At 43.3% G+C, this 21,246-nt stretch overlaps 1 long non-coding RNA gene across 1 annotated transcript in view; it reads left to right on the top strand.

Moving 5' to 3' along the window:
* LOC119872677 overlaps positions 1 to 17,800 on the top strand; it is a 42,301-nt gene extending 24,501 nt beyond the window's left edge. Inside the window, exons 3-4 of the long non-coding RNA XR_005361663.1 lie at positions 6,130 to 6,203; positions 16,550 to 17,800. This is a non-coding gene — a long non-coding RNA (uncharacterized LOC119872677). The remainder of the gene's footprint in view (positions 1 to 6,129; positions 6,204 to 16,549) is intronic.
* Positions 17,801 to 21,246: the final 3,446 nt, after the last annotated feature.

Raw genomic sequence — 21,246 nt, 5'->3', positions numbered from 1 at the left:
TGAGCTCTCAGTTAAATAAATAAACAAAACATGTTCCAATGGAGAGAGAAAAATTTGGTTGTGCTTGTTCAATATGTTAGGCTTCTGAGACACAGGTAACCCAGTTCCTGTACCACATGTTACCAAATCCTGCCTAGATGGTGGCTTCTCTGCCATCTGTAATGTTCACACACCTAATGAGATGATTGTATTCTTAGTTTGACCAGAAAGTAAAGGACAGTCCTATAAGACTTTTGGATAAGATATCTCACATATATTTATAGACGTCAGCACTTATCATCAAGAGATGACAGCACCTGTTAGGAGAAATTTTTATCAAAGCTTCCCCACCCCCACCCTTTGGGGAATGGAGGAAGTATTGTTTATGTATTTATTCAATAAATATTTGTTGAGTATCTATTATGTGCCAGGCAATGTTCTAGATGTCTATGTCACATCACAGAACGAACAGACAACAATCCTTGGCCCTATAAGGCTTACAAACCAAGGAGGGGATTTAAAAATGAGCAATAGATGGGCAGCCCGGGTGGCTCAGCAGTTTAGTGCTGCCTTCAGCCTATGGCGTGATCCTGGAGACCCGGGATGAAGTCCCACATTGGGCTCTCTGTGTGGAGCCTGCTTCTCCCTCTGCCTGTGTCTCTGCCTCTCTCCCTCTCTCTCTCTCTCTCTGGGTCTCTCATAAATAAATAAATAAATAATCTTTTTAAAAAATGAGCAATAGATCATCAAAATAAACAAGTAAATTTCATTGTAGGTTCAAAAGAGGCAGGTGCTTCAACAAATAAAGAACAGAATGAGGTTAGGGGCAGGAACACTGTGAGGGAGAGGTGAAGGTGGCAGTTGTAGGTAGGGTGTCAAGGTGGAGCTCCTGAGATATGACAGACGAGGACACTTACTGGGATGACCAGGGAAGTAGGGAAAAAACCAAGAGAAAGCAAAACATAAAAATGTTAGCTAAAGTACTTCAAATTCATGAGCTACTGTTAGAATGCTGTTGTTATTTGGACCTTGTGACTAGTAGCTAAGAAAGGAGGTCTCATCTTGGGTGTGTAGGTCTGCTTGACCAGGTGGGAGAAGTGAGATGTTTATATCTGCTGTGCCCAGTGTGGTGAGATCCCAAGGGTGGAGTGACACAAAGGCAATTGGTTTTATTGTAAAGCTCTGGAGAATCCGACAGGTGAATCTGTATGGTCAGAGTCCCACCCAAGTGATGAGCCTAGGGTAAGAAGGATGGATCTGATCCAAGATGGAGCCACAACAGTACAGAAGAGGAGAGTGGGGCCACCCGTGTGACCACAGACGAGAAAAAGACAGAAGGAAGAATTCCTAGTTCCATCTATTTCTACTAAGAAGTAAATGGATAAAATAAGTAAATATATAGAAATTGGGTAAAATATGCATCTCAGGCAGCATTTATCTGCACTGAGAGTGCAAGCAGAGTAAATCAGGGAGAGAAATCAGGTACACTCCCCCAAACTGTGCTGAGAAGGAAGTGTTTACACATTCTCTTAGTTTCTACCATGACTAGACATTAGAAATATTGTGCCCAGGGCCTAAATCCTAAGGAAACTCACGCTGAGCCAACAGACAAGATGTAAATTATAAAAGTATGCCTTGGGGCACCTGAGAGGCTCAGTGGTTGAGTGTTTGCCTTTGGTTCAGGTCGTTATCCCGGGGTCCTGGGATTGAGTCCCACATCGGTCTCCCCATAGGGAGTGTGCTTTTCCCTCTGCCTATGTCTCTGCCTCTCTATGTGTGTCTCTCATGAATAAATAAATAAAAGTTTTCTTAAAAGGGATGCCTTGTATCTAGAAAGACAAAGGACAGAGACTTTGTCAGAAGAAACCACTACCTCAAGTGTTAAAGGTCTATTAAAAAGGACACCAAATAATAGGGAGCACATAAGGGGATGTCTTGTCCTTTGAGTTTTAGGGTCCATATTTGTGGCATTTCTCCATGGTGGACTGTATACTGCCCTGATCTCCCCTCTACCACAGGACGGCTTTCTCCGCACTGAAATGAATTTTGTGTGCTCTCGTGGGAAAGAACTAGAGAAACCACAGAGCTGGGAGGAGTTTAGGTCATAGGAACACACTTTAATGGATGGAATCCACTTCAACCACGCTTTTACTCTTAAGGACCTGGGACAGCTCGTTTCACCCATCAGGCTCTTAGACAAGGAATCTAGGGCCCCAAGAAAATATCTGAGAACTGAAAGATATATCAACCCAAAATAAAGCTATAAAATTAAAATTGATAAATATTTAATTTGCAGAACATGACATGATGAGCACATCTTTCATTGCTAAATTTAGTGTTAACACTGCATTTAAATACAATGTATGGATGGTGTATTTTGTCTTTACAAGAATTCCTACATAGACGCAAGAGCTGCCAGGAAACCAACGTCTATCCTGATTCAAATTACACGTAGCCAAATAATTTCAAAAGCAACATTATAATTTTAAAATTTGTAGTGAAAGAAAGAAAGAAAGAAAGAAAGAAAGAAAGAAAGAAAGAAAGAAAGAAAGAAAAAGAAAGAAAGGTTAAAAATGCCTTCTAATGTGAGATGTGGGTATATTATTTTTAAAAGATTATTTATTTGAGGGAGAGAGTGTGTGTGTGAGTGGAGGGTCATGGTGGGGGGAGGGTGAGAGGAAGAGAATCTCAAGCAGACTCCCTACTAGCACATAGCCTGACACAGCGCTCGATCTCACAACCCTGAGATCATGACTTGAGCCAAAACCAAGAATCAGTTGCTCATCCAGCTGTGCCACCCAGGCGCCCCAGGGATGTGGGTACATTATAATACCTGTGATGTGGAGTGGGGTTGGGACTTCCAAAAGTAATTCTAGGGGCTAAGAAGGTGTGAACAAAGCCTGGATCCGAGGTCCTGTGGTGGATGGCGGGCGGACAAGGACCCATTTCATCTGCATACTTGGGAAGCCAAGGGATATAGAGATAAAATAGCAATTAGCTTTAGAGAACAGATTTCCAGCTCAGGCGCCAGTGTTCTGCTTGAGGCAAGCCTCCTTGCTGCCTCGTCCTGTGCTCTGATTCTGCCCAACCCCCAACGCTCACCTCTACCCCCCTCTTCTTTCCATAACGTGGCCTCATTCATTTCCTTCAGTAGCTCTTTTCTGGAACAAATTCTCACATAGCAATCCTTTCCAGAATGCTACAGTGACAGAGTTCTCAAAGGCTTTGATTGATGGGATTGGAAACACTCTTTCTTTTTGGAAATATTTATATTTGATCCCTTTTGGACAGACTGTGCATAGCCAGAGCTTATCACATTGCTGGAAATCATGGGCCGACTCGAAGAGACAGCAACCCTGAGTCGGCCGAGGCCTGGGAGAGTAAAGATTAATATCCATTTGTGCTTTGCCATCCTCAAGCCCTGATAACTGTAAATAACGTTTGGAAAAGATCGGGGTGCATCATGATCTATTACTTGGTGGCTGTGATTCTGGTTGTTATGTCTTCTACGGAGATTTATCTTTCTCTGCAGTGACACAAATCATGGTCCTCGCCTGACACTCTGGAATGTACATATGATCTGCTGACTGTAACAGTGATGAATTTATGTTTATATCATCACATTTTTCACCTGAGCTAAGCCTGACCTCTTGCTCCAATTTGGAGATGTATTGAACATAAATTTTTGAAAAATCTCTTTGGTTTTGCCAGCATTATAATAAGACCCTCTTTTCCACTTCCTGGGGGTGGAAGTGGGGGCAATGAGAAACGATGCAGATCATGAGAAGGTCAAAACTGAGATAAAAACATTTTCTCAATTTTTTCTTACCTGTTATTCTTTTTGCATAAATAGTGTAGTGAGTAAGAGATCAGTACAGACCCGCCTTGTTCCAGCAATCAGCATCCTTATTGAGTAGAAGAGAGCCTTGGCAGTTTGATCTTTCAAAATCTAAAAACCAAGGAGAGTCTGCTAATCTCTCCCTGGGTCTTTATTTGAAGTATGTGTGGGCTTTTGTGGACAAGTGTTTGTGTCTGTGTGTATATATACACTGGTTCCACGAGTGGGGCAGGCAGTTGAACCCAGGCTTTTTCAGGGTGTCCTTTCCTGCAGCAGTTTTCTCTGTGATGGGGTTCAGAGACCTGCAACAAGGTCTTTGGGAAGTTCTACATGAAAATGGTATATTTCTTTGGATTGCATTCTTTTCTGTGAAGTGTGGGAGCAGTAGGAAATGAAAAAAAGGAAACAAGAAAAAAGAAAAAAAAGAAAATCTCATCCTTCCTGTCTGGAATGATAGCTCAGATTTTATTTGAATTGATTGCCTTTTTTTCATTCATATGAGGAATCCAAGGGTCTTGGGTCAAGAGATAGTATTTTAATATTTGAGGTGCAATTATTCACATTTAAAATGGATAACTCAGGAAGGAAACAGCTGCATTTTAGACTCAAAACTTTTTCCTTTTTTAGGTATTTGTCCTAGATTCTCACTCTTCAGACCGAAAATGAAATAATGCTCCAACATAGTGAAGCAGTGCAGAGGGTGAATTTGTCCCAGGTTCCACCTGGGTTAGAGCACCACTGGCCCCTCCCCCCGGTGAGTGAGGGACTCCAGGCGTGCCTCACCTGACCCCCTCATGGTGTCCTTGCTCCCCCACAGATCGTCCCCTGTTTTCAAATGCCTGTCAACGAGCTGAGATGACAAATTTGCCTGTGTTAATGTGCTGAAGTGATAGGCATTTTAGCTGACGGCTCCTGGAACCCACTCTGCCTGAGCGGCCTGAGCCTGCCCTGACTTCAGGGGCGGGATTTCCGGGGGGGTGGTGAGTCCAGGCAAAAGTGGAAGCACACTGGTGTTGGTGACACCCCTCATCTCACCCAACAAAGAACATACCGTCTCCTCTCTGCCTTATTTTTCTAATTTTTAGATGTAGAATTCTGAGTCACTCAAAACAATAGAAATTTCACAAGCGTTCTCAAAAGTGACATTAATTTGCTAATTTAAAACCCAGATGAAGTGGAATGACAATGAATTTTCACTACATACCAGTACTTTGTCATATATAGTGGGTTATTAATACCACCCCAGAGCCTTTGCCAATACCATTCTCCACCACATTCTACTTTTCATAAACATCTTAGCTCATCCAGCCTAGCATAACTCCTAATACTTTATATAACCATGAAATTCAACACGCCACCTTCATTGGATAGTCCTTTGTCAAAGCCCGATCTTTCTCAAACTCACTTCACATGACAACAACATTAATTGCTATTTTATGCACAGACACAGACAGACTTCTTCACAAGTTTACTTCTTGGTAACTTACAAGTGCGCTGGTTGACAGCATCCTCAATTAGCAGAGTCATTTCCATATCCTGGACATATACATTGATCAGAAAAGATGACAATTTATTTTTAGACAGACGCAGACTGCATATTTTAAATATCCTTCCCATTTGGCAAAAATGGTGTTGTAGCTAATGTATGTACAATATTTCCAAAAACATTGGTACTTTCCCATAAATATCTTCCATATTTTTTTTTCAGTGAGTAATAAAAAAGGTTGAGGTGGGATGTGTTTTATCCCAGCACATTATATCATTCCTATTTTTCCTCTTGGTTGGATGGCAGTCAGGGGCGCTGATGCCAAGCTTTGGAAGCAACAGCATCTGGCTCCTTGGCAGAGCCTGCGGGTAGACTTGTTGCCAGCCTCTAAGCTGTGTCTGGGTCTGTTGCATGGTTTGGCTGCAGATGGACTCTCTGGGTTGCCTCGTGCTTCTGGAAGCCAGTCCTGGCTTTCCTTTGATTCTGAGGACTTTACTCATTTTTATTCATTTGTGAAGAAGGGCCCATCCAAATGCTTTACGAAACCAACCCTGGAGAACATTAACGGATCAAATTTTGCCTTTAAAAAGGCAGAGGTCAGTGGTGTCTTTGGACAGGGGCCTGGCTATCAGAAGGTAGGCCTATGTGTGTCCACATGTCTTTTAGCAACTTCTGTTCTAAGGAGTTTGGAGAGAGGCCACTTATGTGTTGCCATCTTTCCTTCCCCCCAGGACGAGACTGTGTGGTTACCTGGAAGGACAGAAACACGGGGAGAGCTCCGACTTCCTCTGATCAATGCCATGTCCCCTTCCTTTTGTTTTTGCAGTGGATCAGACCACGAGAGAATGAATACACAACGGAGCCCTCTCGTCTTCTCTCCTCTTCCATGTGATTGCCCGGGTGAGTAGGGAATTGTACCCTGGCTGCTTCTAGAAAAGGGTGAACAGCAAGTCTTCATTCAGTCTGGACTCAGTGCACGTATCGGAGCCAGATCACGTCCATTGGTGTTCCCTGAGACTCTGGCCCCTGGGGAAAGGTGATCCGATTTTCTTAGCATTGTGAAATGCTGTCATTGTTTGCTTTTGTTATGTTTTGATTACTCAGAGCTGCTAAAAAATTCCATGTCCTGCACACACACACACACACACACACACACACCCATACCTTAATGAAAATATAATTTATTTTTATTTTAATGATTTTTACAAAAGCATCATGGTATTTCTTGAGTACATCCACTCCCCCATCAATTCCTTTCTTAGCAGCTATGCATTGAGCACCTAGCCTTTGTCTAACAGGAAGTCCTTCTCTCATGGAGTTGGCCCTCTATGGGGCGGGGGGGGGGGGAGGAAGATGGGAAGTAAGTACCAGATCAATTGGCAAGAACATTTCAGATAGAGACAGTGCTATGGTGTAAACAAAACCGAGTCATTTGGTGAAGAGTGTTGGTGGGTAAGAGGGGTGCTACTTAAGGCTGACTGCCATGGGTTATTCAAGGAAGCAATGTCTCATTAAAGACCCAAATGATGAAAAGGAGCCAACCAATATGGGAGAGCAGTGCCCCTGGAAGAGGAAGGAGCAGGGGCAGAGGCACTACCATGGAGCTAACCTGGGTATCTCTGAGGAGCGGGAAGACATTGGATGTTGTGTCAGCAAGTAGGGAGAAGAGTGGTGTGAGCCTCTACTGGAGAAGTAGACAGGGGCCTACATCACTGTGGGTCATGGCGAGTTTATTCTAAGAATAGGGAAAATGCTAGTGGTTTTTAGTAGGGGAATGACAGGATCTAATTTTTATGTTCAAGAAAAGTCACTCTGGCTACTCCATACAAGAGTAAGAGTTAGGCAGTGAGCCAGTTGAAGGTTGTTGAAACAGACGGTCTCAGATTGTAATGCCAACAATACCTACGTTTACTGAGTGCTTGCTGTGTTTTAGGGACTGGGCATCCTTTGTATTAGATGATCCTCACAAGAACTCCTGACTTAGGGGTTACCTTCTCTGTTTAATAAGTGAAAAAAACCCATAGGATTTCAACCTGTGCTGGTCTATTTCAGGGAGGCATGCTGCCTCCTCATGCTATGAAACTGAACCAGAACAGAAAACCATTACTTTATTTTTTTCCCTGTATGCCTTCAAATAAAATATGAAGTTAAAAAGGATATGCTCCTATATCAAAGCCTTACATGGCTCTTAGAAAACACGAAGAATTCACACAGAGCAGTTAATCGAGGCTTAGAATACCTTTTTGTGCAATTTAGGAATTGTCAATGAAATGTTTCAAATACAGAAAAACTGGGTTTCCCCAGAACCTCTCACACAGGCTTTCCCTTCACCCCTAAATTCTTGTGGCTCCTTGAGCACCCCTGAGCATGCCCATGGAGCTTGGGAAAGAATCCCTTCCCCAGAATTTATCAGGTAGTAACTTCATGTCTCTTGCAGCCACCAGCGTCATCTACTTGCTTGAGTTGAAAGCTTCTGGAGAGATTGAGAAAATTAAGTTCTAATACACCAAGAGGGAGAAAGGGGCTCTGTCAGCAAATACAGGTGCAGGTACTCCTCAGAGTTGGCAGGTTCAGTTCCAGACCAACCACCACAATAACGTGAATATTGCAATAAAGAGAGTCCCATCATTTGGCTTCCTGGAGCATATAAAAGTTATGTTTACACAATACTGTCATCTATTAGGTGTGCAGTAGCATTATGTCTAAAAAATATATACATACTTTAATTAGAAAATATCTTGTTAAAAAATGCTGACCGTACGCTGAGCTTTCAGCGAGTCATATTCTTTTTGCTGCTGGAGGGTCTTGCCTCTGTGTTGGTGGCTGTCAGGGTGGTGGGTGCTGAAGCCTGGGGCAGCCATCACACTTTCTTAAAATAAGACAACAATGATGTTTATGACATTGATGGACTCTTTTCTTCATGAAGGATTTCTTTGTAGCATGCAATGCTGTTTGATAGTATTTCACCCACAGGAGAACTTTCAGATTGGAGTCTGTCCTCTCGAAGCCTGCTGCTGCTTTATCAACTCATTTGATGGGATATTCTAAATCCTTTCTTGGCATTTCAGTGATCTTTCTCCACGGTACCCTCACTAGGAGTCTATTCTATCTCAAGAAACCACTTGTGTTGCTCATCCGTTCAGGTTTTGCCATGAGATTTCATCAATTCGGACCCATTTTCAGGCTCTACTTCTGGTTCTATTTCTCCTGCTCTTTCCACCACATCTGCAGTGACTTCCTCCCCTGAAGCCTTGAGCCTTCAAATTGGAAAAAGACACAGCATTTGCAAAACGCGATAAAGTGAGGCATGCCTGTATTTACTCTTGTCTATTGTCATACAGCCCACAAAAAAAGCTGTAAGAGCATCGCCACCACAGAGACACAACTGGCTAAATGGGGCAGGTGTACAGTGCCTCGTTAGTGCACCATGCAGTGGAATCCTCTACCACATTCCAGATCTACAGTACCCTTGCCCCCCAAAAAACCACTGTTCTCGAATCATCACCACTTCATTAACTTCACCAACCCTTTCTTTTTCTTCTTTGTTTAATCATTACAAATGTCAATTGCCCATTACTTTTATATTGGTTCCCACTTCTGGCATGTTACACTTCCTATAATAGTAGAACTTTGTTCTCGTGAACTTAATATTAAACATCACTAACCCCCCCCCCCCATTAGTCTAAATAAGTCAAATCTGAGGTGCCTGAGTGTCTCAATCAATTAAGCGTCTACCTCTTGATAGCTCAGGTCTTGATCTCAGGGTTGTGAATTCAAGCTCCACGTTGGACTCCACACTTGGTGTGGAGCCTACTTAGAAAAATAAGTCAAATCTAATTAATGTAAACTATAGTTTTTTATCTCTATTGAGCAAGCAATGCCCCCCCCGCCACTTCCAAGGAGATGTATCCATTTGGACTCTACCAAGTCCTCTGACCCAAACAATCAGAAATTTCTTGCTTTCTTTTTGTCATATATTTGACTGAATTGACTGATCAGTTGCCTGAATATATGTTAATTCAGTTAAGAAAACAGAACGAATTGTGTGGATATGCTCACTCACAATATTAAAATCACTTTCATTTGAAGCCCCCTTCTTTTACTAATACCTTTGAACAAAATATTTGCCTCTATACGAAAACTCTGTCTACTACACCTAAGAGCAAATACTTCCTCAAAATTCCACCACTTGCTTTCTGTTACTATAAAATATTATGTCAGTTTCAAATACTAAGAAATCTTTACTACAACTTACTTTTAAAATGTACCTGATTTCACAGCTTTATTATCACAGCCAGTAGGATCCAGGCATCATGACATTGAGGTTCCTCATTCAGGCATGAGCCATGATACTAATAAAAATACCTACAAAATTAAAAAGGGAGGATGGTCCCAAAGACCAAATGGATCCTCATTAAATGGCTCAGAACCTTTCTAGAACATTCAACCTTCTGGGCTTCAAAACCAATAGCTTCTGGGTTTCTTCTTATATATATGGAGTTCTTTGAAAACATGATATTTGAGTTAAGGTGATTAGAAGGGTCTGGTTGGAGAGGTGGCTGTCAGGGACCCCAACACCATACAGCATTTCCCTTCATTGTAGGCAGCCTTTTCCTCAGTTTGAAATTATAAATCTTTCAGAGCCATTGGATCTCCCCACCACATCACCCCTCCAGTCTGCGGAATGTTGGGAAATTTGGGGGCTCCCAGGCAAAACATTCCAATGAGACAGGTGCAGAGGGTCAGAATAGATCCTAGCTATCCTGCTGAAATGGTCTTAGTAAACGTTAAGTTCCCTCTCATTTTTCCCTGTCCAGAAGTTCCCATCAACATCCAGCCTTTGTTAACACCTGGTGCTGTGCTGAGCACCTTGCTTTCTTCAAAAGCTCTTACGAGCAAGCTATTTTCATTCTACACCCTACATACCACAAGCCCTGGAAGTGCAATGAGTGTCTGTGTTCCCTTTGCTGTTTCCCTTTCCTTCTTTAAAACCCTTCTTTGGAATAAATAGCATCAGACTTCACAACTCATTTCTTGAACCTGATGACCTCCTGGTTTCTCAGTCATTCAGAGATGACTTGGCACCTTGCTCATTGACCCCTCTCCCACATCATCATTCGTGGTGACCTCATCCTTCATGCTGATGATCCAGCTAACATCCTTGTCTCTCAGTTCCTTGAGTTCTCTTTTGTTCTGAAGATCTTTTCCTCTAGAGCTCAGCTATACACTTCCATGGCTTACTGTAGACCTTGTCATCAATGACAACTGCACAACCTCTAAGATCTCAAGTTTAAACATCTCTTTGACTGCTGACTCCTATCTTTCCTGGTAATCTCTAGCATCCCTTTCTCCAGTTGAGCATGCAGTAGCATGACTGACAATCCATCAGCCCACATCCACTTTTTCACTATTCACCACCACTACCACCCCCACACACATATTCTCACTTTCCTTCTTAGCTTAGATTCCTGGCCTGACAGCATCAATGCCCCTTTGCAAATGCAGTGCTTCTGTCTTCCTCAATCAGGGATGCTTAATAAGAGTCCAATACTTGCTCATCTATCTATCCACTCACTCTTTGTGGAGACTCACAAGCTGAAAGTTGCTGAGCTGAAGTCACTTTGTCTCCCTCAAAATAGAAGGACACCTGTTTCTTTCGAAGGTTGACTTCTCCATTTATGATCTGGATCTCAGCCCCTGTGCTCTTCTCAGGGATTTTGCTTCTGCCATTACTCGCTCTCCCTCCATCATCCTTAATTTCTCTCTAAGTCTTGCCTTAATTTCCATCAGCAAACAAATAAGAACCAATGATATCCACGTTAAAAACTGTCCCTGAACCCCTGGGCCTATTCTCGGCCCCGCCTCATTTCTGGGCTTTCCTTCATTGGGGAATCTTTGAAATGATGGTTATGACTCATCATTTCCATTCCTTCACCTCTCATTGCTCCTGAAACCAGTCCACTCACACTTCTGTCCCCTCCACTGCACTTTGACTAAGACTACCAACACCAAAGCCAGGTATCACTCTCTGCTCTCTTCCTGCTAGACTCCTGGCAGCATTTGTTATGGGTCACTACCCCTCCTTCTGGAAAGACTTTCTTTTCTGAGCCTCCAGGACACCACATTAGCCTTGACCTCCTATCTGACAGCTTCTGTGTTGTGTTCCTCTGATGGCTCCTGCTCTTCACTTCTCTCTCAGGGTTGGTGAGCCCCAGGACTCTGTTCTTAGCTTTCTAATTAATTTATGTTCTGTCAAAGTAAGGTGACCCTATTCAGTCTCACAGATTTAAGACCTGTCTTTATGCTGTTGACCATTACATTATTTATCCAGCTTTGACTTTCCTTTGAGCTCCAGATTCAAATACTCATCTGCCTACTCATCATCCTTACTCCGATGACTAACAGGCACCTCACAATCAGCAGTGTCAACACTGAACTCTTGACTTTTTTTATCTCTTTGGATCACTTCCACCTCATCAACTGAGCTCTCCCTCTTTCAGCGTATGGCATCACCATCCAGCCAGTGGCTCAGAATAAACATCTTGGGGTCATTGCTTCTTCTCTGCCCCCTCCAACTTTACATCCATTCCATAAACTAAATCCCACTGGTGCTACTTCTAAAATATATCTTCAGACTGACCACATCTCACCGTCTCAGTGGTTACAGCCATGGTCCAAGGTCCCATTATCTCCCATCTGTATTGTCCTCCTGACTCCCTTCTTGCTCTCTATTGCCTATCTTGCACAGGGCAGATACAGTAATTTTCCTAAAGCATAATTCAGATCTGTGTCACCCCATGCTAAAGTAAAGCTCTCTTATGCCTTTCAATTCTGTTTAAAATGAAATTGAAAGTGGCCACCATGACTGGATCCATGTTCACTCTCAAGCTCCACCTCAAGTCCCTTTCCCTGGTGCTGTCTATACTCTAGCCTCTCTGTCCTTTGGGCCACCCTCACTCTCTTCTCAAGACCATTGAATGTGTTATCCTGACAGTTTGGGCACTCCTTGTGTGCCGGCCTCCCTGTTTTACCTCAGGGCATGTGAAAGTATCTGAAATAATCACATTTGTTTACTTTTATTTTAGTTCTTTTCTTCCTCAATCAGAACATAAGATATCTGACAGACTGAAAGATATGGTTATGTTTCTTTCCATCCATCATAGAAAAATGTTGTAAGGCTTAATAAATGAACATTATCTTTTTAATGTGATCACTCTCATCAGCAGTGCTCACTCCAATGATAACATCAAAACAAACACACAAACAAAAAAACAACCCACCCAGTGTGCTCAGGGTGAAATGTGAATAATCATAGACATATCTGTAGATATATAATTGATATCTTAGGACACCTAGGTGGGTCAGTGGTTGAGAGTCTACCTTTGGCTCAGGGCATGATCACAGCGTCCCGGGATCAAGTCCCACATTGGGCTTGCTGCATGGAGCCTGCTTCTCCCCCTGCCTATGTCTCTGCTTCTCTTTCTCTCTGTGTCTTTCATGAATAAATAAATAAATAAATAAAATCTTTAAAAAAAATAATTGATATCTTGTATTTCATGATGATTAATTGACAAGAATGGGTGTTTGGAGAGTAGTGACTACTTCTTTGAGAAGCTTTGGCCTATAGTTCAGCATTGGTCACATGAGAATACTTAGAGTACAAGGTTAGGACAGGTCTGTTCCTGTGAACTCGTGTAAGTTTGGTTTGTTCACTTTCCATAGGGTAGCTTTTGTTCAGGCTGACCCTAAATCGAATTGACACCTCCTGAAGACATGAGAACTTTTGGTGTATTTTGGGGTTGTTCCAGGCCTGCCTGAGGACTAGGGGAGTTCTGGCATGGAGCTTCCTTAGGTACAAGACAACCCTTCTAAGCACTAATGGAAAGTGCTGGGTGACTAATCTCCAGGAACCACCCCAGAGGCCAGGCCAGTATGGATAAGGCCAAAAGCCATAGAGATGGCTAAGAATGCCTTCAGCAAGGCCTAAGAATATAAAGAGATACTAAAGATACAGGGTAATAGCAAAGGCATTCAAAGAATCCCTTTGCACTGGGAGTACACACAGGAGGAAATCCTATCTAGCAGGGGAAGTGAGTCAGAGTTTGCTTACAGCACTGGAGAAGAACAATCATATTTGTAAGACACTTAGTTTATATCCTTGGGCTTCAAATTCTTGGATTTTTTCATGTTCCATGGTTGAATCCTAGAAAAGGCATCTTGGGGAGGGTCTTTAGGAGAATCTGCCTCGGGAAGGTCTGGGGCCACACTCAGAAGGACGGCACTCTGAGAAGTGCTAGGCATTTCTGGTGTACTCGGGGCCCTTCTGGGGAGTTAGAAGCTGTTCGAGAACTGGGCCTTATCCCATTTTTTAGAATACTGTATAAAACTAATGCTGGATATGGTACATTTAGGGAGGTGATCTGTAGTTTACTCCATACTTAAAATTCCTGAAGCCACTTGCAGTAAATGCTTGAAATAAATAGTGGGAAATCACTTAAATAATCTTGCAAACATCCATCTAATGCTTAAACAAAGGCCACCTAAAGACGAGGGAAGCTGCCAGGGAATGGTGTGCAGTTTATCTAGGAAGCCCTAGGGAGATGTGAGGGACATGCAGGGGGGAGATGCCCGTCTGGGCTTTCCATAGACTCCATCGGTTCTGTTCCTTTTTCTCAGCATATTTTATCCAATCCCAAACTCTCTCTGAGAAACTGGGGAAGAACCCCTTTTCATTTTCACAAAGTAATCAACTAAAATACCTCTGTGAATGCTGGGGAGTTCTATTTAAAGGATAAACTCTGAATATCCCATTTCCTCCTGGCCGTGGAGGGTCTTGTTGTGACTCATTCTGCCATTTGGTATGAAATTCTTGTGTGTAACATTGGTGGCCTTGGAGGAGAGAGGGATCCTGATGCCATCGCTCATCTCCTTATGAGGAAACTGCAAACTAACTATAAAAGTAAGCAAACAAACCAACATGTGCCTGGGCAAACAGTGCCTGATGAGCCGTAGATGAGAAGCGGCAATACGCTGCTCTGCCTCACATCACAATGGCCTTCCAAGGTCCTCCCATGCCCATCTCCCACAGCTTCCTTCCTGCTTAGAAGGTCGACTGTTCCCCACATAATGTCAAGGGATGACAGAAAGCTTCTTATTACCTTGATGGATGCAGGCTCTCACTGTATGATATCACCTTGAAAGATTATTTCAGGTGGGATTTAGCAAAATTTATCTGATATTTATTCAATAATCACCTGCTCATTCTCCATGGGTCAGCCTTGAGAAATCCCTGGGGATCCAGAGGGAAAAGGGATTTGGGACCTGTTCCAGAGGAGCTCATTATGGTCACTGTGAAACATAGACCAGCAAATACATGACAACTCTGAGGGCCATGTTGTCTCTGACGTGTGCAGAACGTGTCATGGGTCTGATAAACATGCTCAAGCTGAGTGTTCAAGGAGAAATACAAGTCAGCCAAGAGAAGAGGGGGATGGAAATGAACCATGGACCAAGGCATGACTGTGTGAGGGGACACGGCTTCTGCCAAGACTGACTGGATGGGAGGGTGGCTATGGGCACCCTCGAAGCCAGGTAGGCGGGGACCAAGCAACAAAGATCCTTCTAGGCTATACTAAGGATGCCGACATTTACTCTGAAAGCTGTGGGAACCTGATGTGATCAGGCTTATATTTTAGAAAATTATCCCGGTGGCCATAAAGGCACAGAACAGATAGGAAGGACTCTAGAGGTTTAGGAGGAGGATGGAGGTGCAGAGCTGAAAGATACTCCATAAATAGAATCGACCAGAAGTGATCCCCCACTGCCTGAAGAGAGGCGCTGGGAATGATGCCCAGGTCTCTGACTGAGACAAACCCACTTTTGCTTATAGCCACAATGTTGAAGGGATATTTTTTAAAGCAGCTGAAACTTTGCAAGTTTCCAAAGCAAACATTTCAAAGTTTCTGAGGTAGATTCAAATATCTTAGTTCTACAACTTTATTCTAGGTTTCCCTTTAACTTTGAATCAAGAGGCAGAGAGAGCTTGAAGCACTGAGAGGAATCTGGATTGCAGAGTTGAGTTATGATGGCTTGATGTTCTCAGGGTATATTACAATTCCCACTTAAATGGGGTGTGACCTTGAATGCACAAAGGACGAGGCTTCTACGAATAGAGATTCTGCGGCCATGCAAGCGAGATATATAAATATGAATGTCAAGCCACTCCAATGCATGAAAGGCTTTCAGAATGCCGGAGAGTTCCAAAGTGCGCTGGGCTCCCCAAAGCACAATGAAATGATAATGAAGACAACCAGCGTCAGGGACCACCCACCAGCGGTTTCATTGCTGTAACTCAGAATGAAGGGTCCCCCTGGAACTATTGACACTGGATGGCATTGTCATTTCTAGCACATGCTAAAGCTGTTGTTGTGACAAGAATTGTCTCTGTTAGACTGGAGCCAGACTATTTATGGACATCCTGGCTCCCACCACATTCTTGTGCCATGGCCATAGGTAAGAAAAAGTGGGAAACGTGTGCTTGGTTGCCACACAATTTTCCCCCTATTCTCTGTCCGTGCTTAATTAGCCGAGGAAGAAATATGCTTCAGAGGCCCCTTTTTGGAAGGCTCTGAGCTTAAGTTTAGCACAGGCCCCTCTACCTTCCTGCTTGTTCTCTTGTCTTCTGGCAGAACTTGGGTCACATTCCTTCTCAGGCCACCCACAAAGCTCTACAGGTCAAAGGACTGCCCTGTATCCTCAGGCCAGGCTCTTTCTCCAACTCTAAGAAGAGGCCAATCATTGCTTTAGTGTGTGGAGTGCAAATACTGGATAATCGTGACTTCACAGTCCCTGCTTAGAAACACACACGTGAACAAGTACACATACACACACGCACGCATGCAACATGCTCCCGCCATTTATGCTCTGGAGCGTGATCATGGGGAAATAGTTCTTGTCTCTATTCCTTGGTGCATGAGCATCCTGGATGGTGGTGAGGCCAGGCTGTTTGTTTTCAAGGCCTTCCTACTGGTTTCTCAATTCAGTGGTCCGGATAGACTGGCAGGAAGGCAGACAGTGGTGGGAAGGAAGCGGTCAGTTGGGGTTTTAGCAGTCTTGGGGGTGGGCCAAAGAAAAGGACTCTGGGGTCAAGGAGGCTTATGGGTTTTCTTCTCTAAGAAGTGTGGTTTCTCTCATTCCAAGTGCCCCATTCAGTGGCACATCCGGCTCTTTTATTTTTTTCCCCCTAGGTGACTTCTAGAATGAGGGATTCATTCATTGAAGACATGACCTGCATGCCAAGCACCAAAGTGAGTGAGGCCTGACGGTGTGGCTCCCCTTCACAGCACCTACCAGGCTTGCTCCACAAAGCATAAATTCCACTAGGACTGCCTGCCTGAGAGGAAGTCTTTAGGACCAAGAAAGCTTGCCGAGACAGACAGCCATCTGACAAGAACTGAGGCCAGAAATGTGATGGAGTAAAAGAAAACTTAGCGATCTTGGCCAGGTAACTTAGTGGCTTCATCAGGACTTGGGGGTGTCTGCACAAGGGATGAAGACATCAGGGAAAGGTGCAGGGAAACCTGAAGTTTGGAAGACACCACAGAGCCCTTGTTAACACTCCTGGAACCCTAACAAGCCACAGAGACAGGGTGCAACCACAGTGACTCATGCCAGTTGAGTGGCTTACTCGCTCTGGAGTGATCCGCACCTGGCTGGGATTTTACCTTTGCTTCTCAGGACTCGTGTGACCACAGATACGTCAATCTTGTCCAGCCTCAGTTTTCTCATCAGTAAATTTGGGTATGAAAATAGTTTCGCTTTCTCCTGGAATTATTGTGAAGTGATGTGAAGTAGTGCCTGGCACATCAGAGTCCAATAACGAACTAAGCTATTAGTATATGATGAGAGCAGTATCAGGGCCACAGCCAGGAGTGTGGACAGGTGATGGTCCCGGTTTAGGCACAGAGTAGGGAATGCATGCTTTCTGATGCTGACTTTTCATCAGAGCTGTGGCTTCCAAACTAGGCATAGCTTTGGAATAAGGCACCTATTCTGGATATCCTGGTCTAGTTCATTTCCCACCCTTACTCCTTTCTGCACACACCAGTCACTCATTTTATTGCTAATCCCAGGGCACCAGAGTTCCCAGAATGGCATCAGGCCCTTGTCACAACCCTGGAGACAATCCGTAACACATTGTATCTTCAGCCCCTCAAAGGAACAAGAGAAGTACATACCTGAGAACCAAATACCCTGATTTCACCACTTTCAGCAAATGTTTGTGGCACAAAATATGCTGTACTCTTAGCAAGAGCCAAAGGGCCTGAGCTTGTAAACTGCTAAGAAAGCTCCATTTTCTTACTAAGAGGATCATTTCTTTGGCTGGAGCCCAGCAAAAAGCTCCCTGGATCATAGTGCTGACTACGAATGAGCCTCAGGTGTGTCTACATCTCACAGACAAGGAGAGTGACAGGTAAGTAAGGGAATCCTGGCAAATATACAAGATGGGAGGGAGGCAGGCAAGGAGGCAGGGAAGAAAGACAGACAGGAATATGACAAAATCACCTGCATGCGTATTTCAGGTGGGACCTGATGTGGCTTTAGGGAAGGAAATCTCTGAATTCAGAAATATCAACTTTTCTTATCCAATGACTCTAATTGAAAGAGGAATAATTTTTATTGGGTAAATTTGGTTATTTTTTACTTGTATGATTTCCAAAGGTGAATATGAATTTCATCTCTGATGGGGCATTACCACTACTACAGTATGACAAATTGTAATTTATGCAAAAAATAGGAGATTTGTTCCAAAACAATGATTCCCTGGTACCCACCAGGGACACTAGGTTAGTGTCCGGGTGTTACTTGTTACAATATTAGGAGCATCAAAAGGTCATGAGATTATGATATTATAACTAATAATTCTTGATATAAACTTTATGATGGTCTCTGATTTTTTTTACTAGCTTTTGAAATTTAAATTCTTAGAGAACTGAGTCAGTAGACTATTGCATCACCCAAAGACTCTTAGGGCTTTGAGTTAGGTTCAAAATTTCTCAGAAAATCTTCAATATCCTAAATAGATATCTCTGTTTCCAGTTAAATCTAAGCTGATTATCCTCAAAAAGCAATGAGACAGGGGCACCTGGGTGACTTAGTCAGTTGAGTGTCTGACTCTTGATTTCAGCTCAAGTCATGATCTCAGGGTGGTGAGATTGAGCCCCGCATCAGGCTCCATGCTCAGTGTGGCGTTCTCTCTCTCCCTCTACCTTTGCCCCTCCCCCCACTCACACGCATTCTCTTTCTCTCTTAATAAATAGATAAATAAAATCTTAGAAAAAAAATAAAAACAACCAGACACAGCAGCATTATTCACAAGAGCTGAAAGGCAGAAATAACCCATGCGTCCATCAACCCATCAACAGATAAATAGATAAATAGAATGTGGTATATATATATATATATATATATATATATATATATATATGAATATATAGTAGAATATTATTCAGCCATTAAAAGGGATGAAATTCTGGCACATGCCACAACTTGGATGGACCTGGAAAACATTATGCTAAGTGAAATAGGCACATCACAAGGAGACAAGTATTGTGTAATTTCACTGATACGAAATACCTAACGTAGGTGAATTTATAGATAAAATGAACAGAGATTACTAGGACTGGGAGGAGGGGAGTTGTTTTGTGGTTGTAGAGTCTCTGTTTCAGATGATGAAAACGTTCTAGAAATAGATATTCATGATGGCCACATATTAATGAAAGTCCTTGATGCAAATCATACACTTAAAAGTGGCAAAAATGGTCAATTTTATGTGATGTGTAGTTTGCTACAATTCAAGAGAAATATACTGACAAGCCAGAAAAGCATTGCTTTGTTCTCACTATTTGGGACCTGTTCTTTGCATCTGTGAAGAACAGAAGTTTGCTTTGTGTCTCTATGTTCTAACAAGATACCACTAGGCTATTCCTCACAAAATGGGATCAGGTTTCCTAAAGACCAAACAAGGTACAGACACAGAGATAAAGATGTTTCTGAAACATTCAAATTCTTGTATGTTATGGTTGAAGAAGAAAAGAAGGGGATGGAAAGGTTTAAAATAAAGACAGCAAAAAATATCAGAATTTTAAAAGAGAAAAGGACCAGCAGTGAGAGAACAGTGACAAAATATGAATGAGGAACTAGCTGTGGAATAATATTAGAAGTTCCAGAGGTGGTACTAGAAGCTTCTTGCTCATACATTTTTTTTTCTTAATCCCCTGGGGAGAGATTGAAATTTTTTTTCCTTTTTAAACATTGATGCTATTTTTTTAAAAAATACCCCTAGATCTATTTAGGATATTAGCCTATCTTAAACATTTACTTATAGTGATTCAGATCATGTATAAAGGGAGCCAAACCCATTTCCCCAGAAAGTGTGTCATAGATGAACTCTCTAAACTTGAGAGACATTGCTACTGAACTGCTCAAAACCACCATGTTGGTTGAACAAAATTGAAATTACTTTAAAAAACAATTCTTCAGGAGTGCCTGGGTGGCTCAGTGGTTAAGCATATTCCTCTGGCTCACGTCATGATTCCAGGGTCATGGGATTAAGTCCCGTGTCAGGCTCCCTGCTCAATGAGGAGTCTGCTTCTCCCTTCCCTCTACCCCTCCCCTCACTCGTGCTTGCTGTCTCTTAAATAAATAAATAAAATATTTTTTAAAAAAAGGAAAAGAAAAACCATTTTTCAGTCTGAAAAATAGGGCCAAACAATGGGGACCTTGGAGATGGCATCAGGGTGGAGCACAATGTGGAGGACTAAGAAAATTGATGGGCTATGAGAATAATAGTGAGCATTCTAGCTAACACCTGCCAGTTCCAAATGTTAATGCACACAATATGGCAACAGCCAAGATGTAGGGTGGGCACCCATTTAGGGAAAACTAATACAATTCAACCAAAGTAAAGTTTTCGATGATGAGTGCCCATGTACCCTGTTCTGAGAACCCCCACCATTCTGCACAACATAGGAACAGGGGCAATGAATGGGAATCTATCCACAATGTCCACTTGTCCCAGAGATGCTGGCTTTGGAGAAAGATCTGGGAAAGCAGTTGGGTGGAATTACACTGTGGGGGAGCTCTGCAAGGTTAGACAACCAGCCCCTCTATATTTAAATTAACAACTACCACAGCTGAAGTCCACCGGGTGGTTGTTACCAGTGAAACAGGGCCATGCGGAGGTGGAGAACATTCTAATGGAGCTGGGTAGGAGAGGAGTGTAGCAGAATTGCCTGTATACCCATTACAGATGCACTGTGATGGGAGTTTAGAGATGCTCCCTAGGTTGAGCTGAGAAAGAGGTCCTGTGTGACCGGAAGTCCTCATCCAAGTGACTCACATGTAAAGATGACTTTTGGCTGGTGGTTGCAGCTGCTGCTGACAGAGCTTTGGGCGGCACTGCCTGCTGGCCTGCTTTGCACAATAGGGAGTCCTTCCGTCCCTCCCTAGCACAGCCTGGGATGGGCGGGTCTTTGTTGCTAATGCTGCTGCCGCTGTTGCTGCTGTTCCTCAGCTGTCCACAGCAAGGCCATGTGTTTGAAGATGGGCACAGTGTGCCTTTGAGGTGGTTCTTTGGCCCATTCATTGCAGCTGTCCCACCTGTGCTGGCACAGAGCAGCTGCTGGGCCCCTGCACACATCCTGCCCACAGAGCCCAGCACGGGTCGAGTGAGTGCCCTTTGGTCCTGGGAGGCTGCTGAAGCCACGCCTTGCTGTCTACAGCAACCGACTTGTATGTCCAACACAGTGGCTACCTTTCTGCCAGTTGTTCAGCACTGCTGGGCCTAGGTCACGAGTCTGATGTCTGTGTGGGCTACTTAGTTGCCCACATTGTCCTGTGACTCCAGAAAGCTCGACTAGTCAGGAACCTCATGAATGTGAGT

This window comes from Canis lupus, chromosome 7, assembly GCF_011100685.1.
Source record: "Canis lupus familiaris isolate Mischka breed German Shepherd chromosome 7, alternate assembly UU_Cfam_GSD_1.0, whole genome shotgun sequence".
Lineage (NCBI taxonomy): Eukaryota > Metazoa > Chordata > Mammalia > Carnivora > Canidae > Canis > Canis lupus.
This window is presented reverse-complemented; position numbering and strand designations above follow the sequence as displayed.